A 14,161-nucleotide genomic window follows, 5' to 3' on the forward strand; every position below is an offset into this window, starting at 1 on the left:
ATTGGAGTTATCACATTATTGGTGTTTTAACTTTGTATTTTTCTTTTTAAAATGTCTGCCTGCTGGCCAAGCATGGTGGCTCAGGCCTGTAATCCCAGCATTTTGGGAGGCTGAGACAGGTGGATCACCTGAGGTCAAGAGTTCGAGACCAGCCTGGCCAACATGGTGAAACCCCATCTCTACTAAAAAGAGAATACAAAAATTAGCCTGGTGTGGAGGCAGGCTCCTGTAATCCCATCTACTTGGGAGGCTGAGGCAGGAGAACTGCTTGAACCCAGGAGGCCGAGGTTGCAGTGAGTCGAGATCGCGCCATTGTACTCTAGCCTGGGCAACAAGATCAAAATTCCGTCTCAAAAAAAAAAAAAAAAAAAAAAAAAAGTGTGCCTGTTGTCTATCAATTTTCCGCAGAAATACAACTCCTAACAATAATGGTGACACAGCATCTTGAAATGATAGCCAATATCTATGGAACAAACAAAATCAAACAGTAATAAAATCCAGACAGACTTAACCCTGAGAGTTCCTCCTTCTGGCCTCCTTTTCAAATACTACATGCAAGTGTCTTAGCACTAACTTCCAACTGTTGATCACCTCCACAAATCACAGCCAACTGTCTTAAGCAGATCTATCCTGGCACTGAAAGACACTAGAGACTGATTGATCAACAGTGCATTTGGAGAAAGACCTTGATTTAAAAAAAGGACAATATGAAAGTTACAGATACAAGCATGAAATCATTTTTTTGTCACACCCAAAACTATTAGAGCTAGAAGAGCACACACACACACACAAAGATTGTCTGAAGAACTTTCTAAAACAAATCCACAAGAAATTATTTTCAGGAAAAAAAGGGATTATTTTCCTAAAGACTGCAGCAATTCACATAACATGCTGTCAAAGGAACACCCACCCAGTAATGACATCTCCACCAATAAACTTTGGCTAATCGTGACTTTTAGTCTCCAAAAATCAATAAACTTTGTTCCTGAGGAGCTTATGTGAACCCCTTTGCCCCCCAAAATTTCCTTTACCTTCCCCTTTTCAGATGCATATATGGCTTGCTATAGTTGTTCATCTTGGGATATAATCTTCTTTTCTGATTTCTGAATAAATTCAACATATTGGGAAATATTTTTGCCCTCATTTTTGGGGGGCTTGATACTCCCATGTTCTCCCCCAAGATTTGCTCACTTTCAGGTTTAACTTTGATCAATGATTTAGCAAGAAAATACTTAAAAATTAAGAATATCAAATGTATGGGCTCAGAGACATTTTACTCACCGTGTAGTTATCTTCAGGTTTTATGCTGGAGCTTGTTTTCTGCTGACAATTTGTGGTATCCTACAGATAAGACATTACCAGGATTTATTCAACAGAAAATCTTATCTGCATTCTGACTCCCTGAAAAGATACCCTGGTACAACAGTGATAAGTGCTCTCATGTAGAAAAGTTATGGATGCCTTCATACATATGGTAAACATTCTTCCATTGTGTATAGAGCTTTAGTAGGTTGTTTAATCCAAAACACTGCATGGGTCTTCTTCTACAAACTAAGATTTTCTCCCTAGGGGTGGCTTAGAATATTTGTGCTATAAAAGATATTCAAAAATTTATATATAATGGGAGATTCATGCTCATAGGAAAATGTGGTATCTTTATGCTGAAAATCGAATTTATATTTTCTCAGTCTAGTAAACTCTGTAAACCGTGATGATGCACATGATAGGAAAGAAAACTATCTAATGTTAAAAATGGCCAACATTATTTTCTTGGATTATTCTTAATTAAAATACCTTTCAGTGAATGCCTGCATTAGCCTCTATCAACTCTATTTAGACTTACAAACCAAATAATGTCCATATAGTCATGACAGAATGAAGAATGGTAAGAGAGATGTAAGGTAATGAGACAGTGAAGGCTGGGTGAATCCATAGACTTAAACTCACTTTCATACAATTTTCTAAGAACTTTTAGAAAGTGAACATTTAAAAGAAAGTGCGAAATATACAAGACTCACTAAATTATTAAATTATCTATCTCTCAGTATAGATATAGATATACACATTTATCTCTCTATATATGCATAATTCAGCAGTAGATCTCTAAACATATTCAATAGAATTTCAGGAAACAATTGAAACCAAATTTTGTGAATAAATGAATTACTCAGTAGATGTAACATTTTAGTTAAAGTATTTCTGTCATTTTCATTTTGGCACTACTTTAAAAAGTTTTTAATATGTTTGTATAGTGTCTCATAATTACATTGAAAAATACTAAGATAATTACATTAAATACTTTTAGGTAACATTATCAACTCAGGCATTCATCTTGTTTCGACTAGACTTTTAGAATATTTTTAAATGAGTCTTCCTATCTGTCACATAAGCTCCCTTAATATAGTCATCCCTCTTACTATAGATGAATCACTATTAAAGGCCAATCAGTTTGTGGCATTTTCATTGTACATGCTTCACTGACCCTCCATTACTTTCAAGTTGAAATAGGAAAAACTTAGCATGGCATACTACTGTGGTGTGATTACTCCCCAAATTTCATATGTTGAAGCTTAATTGTCAATGTGTCATTGTAAAGAGTGCAGTCTTTAGGAGGTAATTAAGTCATGAGGGCAGAGCACTTGCAAATGAGATAAGGTCTTTATAAAGGAGGATTCACATGGCACTTGTTCCTTTTTGCTCTACTGCCCTTCTGTCACAGGAGAACACCTTGACAAGGTGCTGTCTGATGGACAAGCCATCACTGAACCTGCTGGTGCCTTCATCTTGGACTTCCCAGCATCCAGAACTGTGCTAAAAAATTCTTTTCTTTATAAATCACTCAATCTCAGGTATTTTGCTATAGTAGCACAAATGGACTAAGACACATACAAACCCTTTCATGTCCTCACTTCTGTCTTCATAATTCTTTTACTAATATATACATTCAGTTCCACTAATCGTGCTTCTATAATGAAAATTTTCTAAAAGTGCAATGCAATTCAGCATTCTATGATATGCATAGATTTCTTAGTTCAAGCTTTGTGAAAAAAAGTTGTCCATTTATCTCTCAAGACTTGGTTCTAAATGTTTAAAACAGAATTAAGTTTGCAGTTTGTATTAGGCTCCATCCCTAACTATGTTTTTTAATGAGAACTTATTTTTTGAATCATAATGCATCTTACAAAATGTAAAATGCATAAAATTGTATGAAGTAGAAAGTCTCCCTCCATCGCCTTCATCTAATCACAAGATTCCCTTCTGGAGGAAGCCACATGGTTTTAAAAAAGACTTCCTGGTCGGGCATGGTGACTCACGCATGTAATCTCAGCACTTTGGGAGGCCAAGGCGAGTGGATCCCCTGAGGTCAGGAGTTTGAGACCAGCCTGGTCAACATGGTGAAACGTCGTCCCTACTAAAAATACACAATTTAGCCAAGTGTGGTGGTGGGTGCCTGTAATCCCAACCACTCGGGAGGCTGAGGAAGGGGAATTGCTTGAACCTGGGAGACAGAGGTTGCAGTGAGTCGAGATCACGCCACTGCACTCCAGCCTGGGTGACACAGTGAGACTCCATCTAAAAAAAGAAAAAAAAAAAAATTTCCTTTTCCACATGTCTAGATCCATACTTATATAAGCTACATCTCTTCAAATACTCAACCCTGTGCTTCACTCGCAATTATTAAAATGCTGTGCCAGATACTAAGGATACTAAGTGAAGATAAAAACACAGTTTATGTTCTTAAAAGAGTAAATTGTAAAAGCAATTGCAATACAGTGCTCTTACAAGAAATTTACAACTCAGTGGACTGTGAACTCTGTATCTAATGGATAGATTTGCTATTTTTTTAGACTAGAGAGTGTTTAAGATATGTCATAATTTATTTATCAGTAGGTTAAAAATAATTGCAGGCTTTTTCTTGAAAAATAGAAAATCTGGATACAATAAACACAGTTTCTTTGTGTGTGTGTTTAACTTTTGCATCATGAAGCTCACACTTTTTATATACACATGTGCAGTTCTGTGAATTGTCATAAAGATGTAACAAGTCATGCAATCACAACCATAATCAAGATAGAGGAAATTCCATCACTCCCAAAAAATCTTCTTCATGCTTTTGTTCTGTAGTTAAATGCTTTTTTTGCTTTTAACCACTGGCAATCAATGATCTATTGTCTCTTCCTATAGTTTTGTCTGTTGAGAACTACATATAAATGAAATCATGTTTTATTTAGCCTCAAAAGTCTTTGAAATAGCATTATACATTTAAGACTCATTCATGTTGTTGCATGTTCAAGAGTTTGAGTCATTTGTGTTGAGTAATACTCCATTTGTGTGAGTAGAATCCTTTAAAAAATTTATTCAAAAATGAAGAGCATTTGGGTTACTTTCTGCTTTGGGGATTGTGAATTTTTTATAACCATTCACATAGAAATAAATTATGTGAATCTAAGTCTTCATTTCTTTTTGGAAAACATATAAAGTGAGGATGGTAGGGCATTCAGTAAGTGCATGTTTTCTTTCGTTTTAATCTGTTCAGGTTGCTATAACAAAAATGCCATAAACTAGATGGCCTTAGAAACAACAGAGACTTTCTCACAGTTCTGGAGGATGGAAAGTCCTAGATCAAGGTGCCAGCAGACTTGGTGTCTTCTGGCTGTGTGTCCTTATGTAATTGCTCAACAGGTTCACCTTGCTCACTGCCTAGACAGAGTTGATTTATCAAGACAGGGGAACTGCGATAGAGAAACAGTTGTTTATGCAGAGCTAGCAGTGCGAGAGACTGGAGTTTCACTATTACTCAAATCAGTCTCTCCAAGCATTCAGGGATTGGAGAATTTTAAGGATAATTTGGTGGGTGTGGGTGAGTGAGTTGGGAGTGCTGATGGTTTGGGTCAGATGAAATCATAGGGAATCAAAGCTCTCCTCTTGCACTGAATTCGTTCCTGGGTAGGGGGCCTAAGATCAGATGAACCAGTCTATCGATCTGAATGGTGCCAGCTCATCCATCAAGTGCTGGGGCTGTGAAATATCTCAAGCACTGATCTTTGGTTTTATAATAGTGATACTGCCCTCAGGAGCAATTTGGGGAGTGTCTTGTAGCCTCCAACTGTGTGGCTTCTAAGCCATAATTTCTAATCTTTTGGCTAACTTGTTAGTCCTACAAAAGGCATGGTAGTCCCCAGGCAAGAAGGAGGATTGTTTTAGAAAAGGGCCGTTGTTATTGTCTTTGTTTCAAAGTTAAACTATAAACTATGTTCCTCCCGAAGTTAATTTGACCTTCATCCAGGAATGAACAACAGCTTAGCAGTTAGAAGCAAGATTTCAGATTTCTTTAACCACAATTACAATTTTGCTATAGTGGTTTCATTTACATGAGGCAAGAAGAATGAGAGAGCTCTTTGGGTGAGCTTTTTAAGGGCACTAATGCCATGCATGAGGGCTCTACCTCCTGAACTAATACTCTTCCAAAGTTCCCACTTCCTAATACCATCACCTTGGGGGCTAGGATTTTGATATATGAATTGGGAAAGACATAAACATTCATATCATGGCACCTTATGAAAGATCAGAGTTTATTTTTTAGAACAATTTTAGGTTCACAACACAACTGAACAGAAAGTACAGATAATTCTCACGTAACCCCATTTGCCCCTTCACACAACTTTCCTCATTGTCAATATCCACTGGTACCTTCATTACAATGAATCAACCGATATTGACATATCATCCTGCAAAGCAGTTTACATTGTAGTCCACTCTTGGTGTTGTATACTCTATGCACAAATGTATAAGGACATGTATTTACTATTATAATATCAAAAAGAATAGTGACACTGCCCTAAAAATCCTCTGTGCTCGGCCTATTCATTATTTTTCCAAACTTCTGGCAACTACTGATCATTTTAGAGTCTTGATTAGTTTTTTCCCCCTTTTCCAGAATGCCATATAGTTGAAATTACGTAGCACGTAGCCTTTTTAGGTTAGGATCCTTCACTGAGTAACATGCACTTGAGATTCTTCCATGTTTTACTATGGGTTGATAGCTCATTTTTTTTTTTTTTTTTTTTTTTTTTTTGAGGTGGAGTCTCGCTCTGTCGCCCGGACTGGAGTGCAGTGGCCAGATCTCAGCTCACTGCAAGCTCCGCCTCCCAGGTTTACGCCATTCTCCTGCCTCAGCCTCCCGAGTAGCTGGGACTACAGGCTCCCGCCACCTCGCCCAGCTAGTTTTTGTATTTTTAGTAGAGACGGGGTTTCACCGTGTTAGCCAGGATGGTCTCGATCTCCTGACCTCATGATCCGCCCGTCCCGGCCTCCCAAAGTGCTGGGATTACAGGCTTGAGCCACCGTGCCCGGCCTATAGCTCATATTTTTAATGCAGAATAATGCTCCATCTTCTGTGTGTACCACAATTTATTTATCCATTCACCTACAGAAGAACCTTTTGGTTACTTGCACATTTTGGCTATTATCAATGAAGTTGCTCTAAAACATCCATGTGCAAATTGTGTGTGGATATAAATTTTCAATTCATTTTGATAAATGCCAAGAAATGAGATGGCCAAATCTTAGAAGAGTATGTTTAGTTTCACTCCCATTTAAACTGCTTCTAATATTTTGAATTTCCAAGAATGAGAATTAGTATTGCTCCACATCATGACCAGCATTTGCTCTTGTCAGTGTTTTGGACTTTGTCTATTTGAATAGGGATGTAAGTGATATCTCATTGCTGTTTTCATTTGCAATAGTCTAAGGGCATATGATGCTGAGTCTCCTTTCACATGCTTATTTTCTATTTGTACATCTTTGGTAAGGCTTCTGATCATGTGTTTCGTTTATTTTTCAATTATGTTCCTCATTTCCTATTATTGAATTTTAAAAGCTTTTAGCACATTTTAGATAGCAGTTCTTTATCAGATGTGTCTTTTGAAAATATTTTCACCCAGTCTGTGGGGTTGTCATCTCATTCTCTTGACACTGTGCTTTGAAGAGCGGATGTTTTTAATTTCAATGTAGTTTAGCTTAACAATTTCTGTTATGGATTGTTCCTTTGGTATGGTATTTTAAAAGCCATCACTTTAACCAAAGTCATCTAGATATTCTTCTATACTATCTTCTATTATGTTAGTTTTTATAAGAAGCTGCCAATTGCTTTCAAAGTGGCTATCCTATATGAGAGTTCAAGTTGACCTGCATTCTCACCAGGACTTGAAATTCTCTTTTCTTCTTTTAAATTAGTTTTAATAGGTATATAGTAATATATTAATGATTTCTGTTCTACTATTAACTAATAATGTTAAAGTTTTCTGTTCATTGGGGTCTCTATTTCGTAGTTCCTCTAGACAGGAACACAGGTACACTTTTTTTTTTTTTTGTAGTGAAGTCTCACTCTGTCGCCCAGGCTGGAGTGCAGTGGCGCGATCTCTGCTCACTGCAAGCTCCGCCTCCCGGGTTCACGCCATTTTCCTGCCTCAGCCTCCCGAGTAGCTGGGACTACAGGCGCCGCCACCACGCCAGGCTAATTTTTTGTATTTTTAGTAGAGACGGGGTTTCGCCATGTTAGCCAGGATGGTCTCGATCTCTTGACATCGTGATCCACCCACCTCGGCCTCCCAAACTGCTGGGATTACAAGCATGAGCCACCGAGCCTGGTCACCTGTCCACTTTTGCTTAGGACAGTTGCTCCTGTTGTTTCCATAGTTCCTTCCAGGGCTAGGGCTGGCCTCAAGAGGGCATTAGGAGAGAAGAAAGAGAAATCAAGCAAACACCAGGAAATGGGCTTTCCTTCACATTCTCTGGCACATGTAGGCCCTTTTTCCATTCTTCTGATGGAAATTGGGACTTTCTCCTGGAATTTACATTGCTCACTTCTGTGATTTGTTTGAAGTTGGAGGCAAACAAGAAGATGCAAACAAGAAACCCATTGCTAAGCATTGTTGTTTAACTATCAAATTTGATAGCCATTCTACTTGCTATTGCTTCTTTTTCAGTCCTCAAGAAGTGGTATTCAGTGGGAGATGTGGGCTGTAGCCATTTACCGATTTACCCATATGAGTTGTAGTCATGACCTTATTTAAGTCAGCACCAGAAGTCTAGACCTGATGTTTTGAATGGCATCATCTGACTTCTTTATAAAAGGCAGAACTTCAGAGGCCCCTCCAATCACACTATTCGTACAAACTTGTTTCATGTATTATCCATGACTTTTTTGGCTCCTACATCGTGATCATCTCTTAAGAATAGTGTTACAGGTAGTTAGACAGGTGTGGGTAGGGCAGGAAAGGGCCCTCCCCGCAACCCACCAGGAATGCCAGGCAACCATCAGGTGATGGTACAGCAGTTACCACATTGCCTCTCTAAAGATGATAGTGTGGCAGCTGGCTCCAGGGAGAGACAGTCTCCTGATGGTGCACAACTGTCACACTGAAGTGTTCATTGAATGCAGGTACCAGGGAGAGGCAACTTCCCAAACAGATAAAAACACTTGAGATTGGTAATTGGCTTCCAATAAAACCTCAGGTACTGGGGGAGCGAGACTGGACATGTGCATTAAGAGGCAAAATGGCAGACTATGACCTTCCGGGGGCATTCCACAGGGAAAGGGAAGGAAGCTTCAGGTGGACATACATAAAACTTCCTGAACACAAGACGCATGCTCACTTCTGAAGCATAATGAGGGCACTGCACATATGGGCAGCCCACCCTTAGGGAAGAATCATGGGAAAGGGGTGCAAGACACTGAAAGTGGGCCAGCATCTAAAGTCCTAGGATCAAGGTTGAATGATGCATTAGTCCTTCAGGTCACTCGCTGGGTATCTTTCAAGTATGCTTTCCTTTCTTTCCTGCTCTAAAACTTTGTAATAAACTTCGACTCCTGCTCTGAAACTTGGCTTGGTCTCTTTTTCTGCCTTATGCCCCTCAGTCTATTTTTTCCTTTTGAGGAGGTAAGAATTGAGGTTGCTGCAGACCTGTACAGATTTGCCACTGGTAACTTGGGTACCTTCTACCTTTAACAATAGTACTAGTGGAGGAGGAGGAGCAAAGCTGATTAGAAGTTGGGAAATATCTTAGAATCTATTTTTAGTGAAGTCCTAAAGCAGAACCGAAAGTTATTAGTGCATTTTGTAGGTGGGAGTTCAAAGAGATGGAATGCAACTCCACACAAGGAGGGCAGCGAAATGATAACATCTGAGTCATAGAGATTCCCCTCTGACTGTTTTCACCCTTCTTTCCTGCTGGAGAAATATAAATTATATGTAGTATTAAATCAGAATGTCACGTGCATCATGAACAACCTGCCAAGAGATTGCAAAGATGTAAGAAATCTCAGTCTTTTATTTAGCCAGTTACAGCCTATTGCATACATGTTCTTAAGATAAACAATAGCTAGTCCTCCAGTAAGAGAACTTGACAGCATCATTCGTTACACTCAGATCATCCTACATTCACCGGATAATTGGGGTGTTTATCTGTGTTTACTAATTGGATTTATCCAAAGGAAAATAATTTCATATTTTTATGGCAGAAGGTAATTTTGCAGCTCAGAGCACAGAATCTGTTGAAGTTAGGCACATTGCTTCCCACAGAAACTGAGGATCTTCATGATTACATTTCAAAGACTTGCCTCCCAAGTGCTAGAGAAAGACATTCCTGTGTCTTCAAGCTGGCTAGAATCTTATCTAGCTTTTAAACAGATTTACGTACATTTTAGGGAGACAAGAAAATAATTTACAATTACTTATATTATAATTACTTAGAATTAAAATTACTTAGAACAAAGTCTCTAAGAAAAGGCAGGTGGAGGGAGTCTCTTTCTTTATTTTTAACGGGGAGAATTAAAGCACTTTTGACAACATGCCTTTACATCCCCCAGAGTCATTTTGCAACATCCAACTAGGGAAATCCTGCTAAGAAATTAAATATTATCAAGCTACTCCTCTACATTCCACTAGAAAGTAAAGGCCAAACTATTAAGAAACATCCTCCCATCATGTGTGTTTTCTGACTCCCCATTTTATTTAATTTTAAGACTTTTTTAATGTTTTTTTTTTAAGTTCAGGGGTACCTGTACAGGTGTGTTACATAAGGTAAACTTGTGTCATGGGGATTTGTTGTACAGATTATTTCATCACCCAGGTATTAATCCTAGTTTCCATTAGTTATTTTTCCTGATCCTCTCCCTCCTCCCAACTTCCACCCTCTAAAAGGGTCCAGTGTGTGTTGTTCCCCTCTCTGAGTCCATGTATTCTCATCATTTAACTCCCACTTATAGTGAGAACATGCAGTATTTGGTTTTCTGTTCCTGTGTTAGTTTACTAAGGAGAATGGTCTCTAGCTCCATCCGTGTCCCTGCAAAGGACATGATTTCAGTCTTTTTGTATGAGTGCATGGTATTCTGTAGTATATACGTACTACATTTTCTTTGTACAGTCTATCATTTATGAGCATATTGGTCAATTTCATGTCTGTGCTATTGTGAATAGTGTTGCAATGCATATACATGTGCATGTGTCTTTATGGTAGAATGATTTCTATTTCTTTGGTTATATTATTTCAGAATATTTGCCAATACCCAGGCCAAAAAATAGCGACATAGTTGATATCTAATATGTATTTGCTGGCATAATGGCATGTTACTTACTTTCAATAAAGGTTGTTTTTGAAGAAATTAATAAAAAATTTTAAAGACAAGTTGCAAGAATAGAAGGGAAAAAATCCCAAAAGGAAGTATTGTAGGTCAGAGACATTGATTGCCTGAATTTCACTAAAATAAAATAATGGGGAAATGTGAATGTATTTGAGAGATTGTGGATGTAATAGAATTAGCTAGACTTGGTGGTTAGCTAGAGATGGGCCACAAGTAGAGAAAGAAGTCACAGTAAATTTTATCATTTCAGAATGAGCAAAGGGCAAGTATTAATATTTCCTCCTAAGGTATGAAATGCAGGAAGCTAATTTTGGGTAGTTAATAATGATTTCTGCTTTAATTATGAGGTTAAACACTGGCTCTGCCACTTACTGTGAGATATTAATAATTTTTTATAACTTCTTAGTCCTTTAATTTCCTCACATACAATGAGAACAAAAATGGCATGTACCACAAAGTTTTTGTGATTTTTGAAATAATACACACAAAATACTAAAACAAATTTCTGCAGTAAACTAAGAATTCACACACTTGCTGTTTTGAGACTTAATATATTACTTTTATCACTCACTGTTATCTTCATCTTCCAGAGCAAAGTGAATTTATGGCTATAGTGACACAGACTAAATATAAGTTCAAACGATTAAAAAAATATATAACTCAAGAACTTATATGATGATTTAATCCTTGACAAACATGTATATTTATATATGAATCAGGATTCAATAATAGGTACAAAACCCAAAATATTTTAAAATAGTAAGAGTTGAAAAGGAAATTGAGAAGAAATGATTACAAATTAGTAGAATAAATATGAGAGTGGGGCACAATGTAAGATGACAGAAAATGAGTATTATAATGCTAATTTGAGAGGTTAATGATTACTTTTGCTTGCATGCTCATTGTTTTTCTCTTTACCTTTGTCTGTACTAATACAAATGTGAACTTAATGACACAACCCAAATGATCCCTGCTTAATGAAGTCTATTCTGAGACCCCTAATAAAAAACTATTCTATTTTCAGGGTTTCCATGGCATTTAAATATACAATCAGTGCTCAGACAAATCTGTTAATAAATTCGCTGAGAAGTCATGTTATTCTGTGAGTTTCTTGGAGTCAGAGTCTTTATTTATATGTTTACCAGGTGTTGTATACTGAAATGTGTTCCCCAAAATTTGTATATTGAAACTTTACACCTAGTACCTCTTAATAAATTATATTTGGAGATAGTGCCTTTTAAAAGGTGATTAAGTTAAATTGAGGCAGTTACATTGGGCCCTAAATCAACGTGAATGGTGGCCTTATACAAGGAACTGTGAGCACACACAGAGACACCAGGGATGTGCAAGGACCTAGAAAAAGCAACGTGAGGACACAACAGGAAGGAAGCCATCTGAAAGCGAAGGACAAAGGCATAAGGAAAAACTATACTGCTGACTTCTTGGTCTTGGACTTCCAGCCTCCAGAACTGTGAGAAAAATAGGTTTCGATTGTTGCAGCCACCTAGTCTACAATATTTCTTTATTGTAGCCCTAGCAAATACACAAGGGTTTTAGAAACCTTCATATGTCCGTTTCATGAGGTCATTCAGTCTACACAAATTATCTCCATAACAACTAAAATTTTAAATTTTTAGATAATTTCAGTATACTATAACTATATCCTGATTATTCACAAGATTTAAGGAAAACATAATTTTCTCTCTTGTGGGTGAATTTTCTGGATTCAAGCATATATGATATAATTATATTATATCATATATAATCAATTATATCGTATATAATTGTATATATATGATATAATTTATGAATTTCATAGGAAGTTCAAAGCAAAAAATGTTTTTGGTTTTGTAAAGTAATACGGTTTAAAAAATGTTCATTGAAAGATTGACTAAAATATTTTAGATTCTAAATGAAAGCACTAAAGTAGGTACATAAGACAAAATAATGTATTTTTTAATTGCATGTTGACCTCATTTTTATTCATTCTATGTAACTGATTTTAGGGATGTGGGTTTGTTTTTTCAGTCTACATGAACATAGTGGTATAATTAACAAAATGGATTTAAAATTTCTACTATCTCCTAAGCTTGCCGAAATTTTAGACAGGCTTCTTCTAGACTCTAGGCCTAGGATCTCCCTTTTCTTAGAACATTTGTGTTAGAAAACTGGCAATTGTAAATTCTTTCACTGCCCCTTTGAGATGTAAATTTTCTGTCCAATCATGCTGAGTAACCTGCCCCTTCATGTCCTCTAGTGCTTGTGCACTAGCTCATTCCAGCAATTAAAAACTCTCCTGGTGTTTCAGTGTAATTGAGTTCAGTCTCTCTTCTCTGTTGCAGGAGTCTTGAATAAAGTCATTATTGCCTGTTTAACATGTCTGTTGAAATTTTCATTGATTTAATATAAAAAGCTGGAGTTGATTAGTGTTTATTTGCATTTGTTTCTTTACATATATTTCTGAGAATATACTCACTTAAGGTATATGAGAATAGCTGATCTTTCATACCAGGAAATATCAAAGCTAAAAGCACATGTCATTATGTTATGCAAATAGAAGTTTTCCTTTGAAATATAATTGTCCTCTTCATATATGTTCTATGAAATCATTAACATTGCTTAGATAATAAAATATCACAATGTAGAGAGATGTAGAATAAAGTGGGAAGTATTTTTTCCAAGCTATTTAGCCAGGATTGTCTCCCCAGGAGAAGCAAGAATAATGCTTTTATTCAAAAATTAAAAGGAAAATAATCTCAATGAATTGCAAAATCTTTGACATATAAAAAATGTGGCAGATGTACAACTGTAAAATGATCTTTGAAAATGTATTTTTGAAAATAAATCCCAGATGTCATCGATGCCTTTCATTTTAACTCACTTTGCAGTTTTGGAGTAGTCTGTACTATAATTTTGGAGAAACTCTGTTGTCTGACATGATAACAATTGCAAATTACTGCTGAAGGCAAAAACATGTTCTCAAACTCTTTTGGTAGAGATTTTAAGGGCTGAAAACTCAAAATGGACACAGTCTGATGTGTCCTTAATCTCTTCTCAACAGCTAGTGTAGAGAAGTACTGGTTTTCTCATATCTCTGAGTGAGCAAAGAAAGGAAGTGAAAGGTTAAATCGATCTGTGTTTTAGTAAATAGGATGTAGAAAGCTCAAGTCCACAACCAGGTCTAACCTGACTCTGCTGGACCATGACTATTAGGTTGAACACTTAGTAAATGTACAAAGTCAAGACGCTTGCCCTTGACAAGAGAAGAGGAATAAAGACAAGATGGTAATGACTCTGTGTTATCATCCGGAAATGTGAGAAGGCTATTTATCCACCTAAGCTTCCCATTCACTGCCAAATACTGTACAGAAGACAAACAATAACTTTAGTCTCCTGGCACTGTTACATTACAATCCCAAGCCACTATACTCTGTCACTATTTCTCCACAGTATAAAACTGGGACCTTGTCCATAACCACTAGATGTTTTCCAGTTGCCAATAATTACTTTGTTAGT

The sequence above is a fragment of the Rhinopithecus roxellana genome, chromosome 13 (assembly GCF_007565055.1).
Source record: "Rhinopithecus roxellana isolate Shanxi Qingling chromosome 13, ASM756505v1, whole genome shotgun sequence".
Lineage (NCBI taxonomy): Eukaryota > Metazoa > Chordata > Mammalia > Primates > Cercopithecidae > Rhinopithecus > Rhinopithecus roxellana.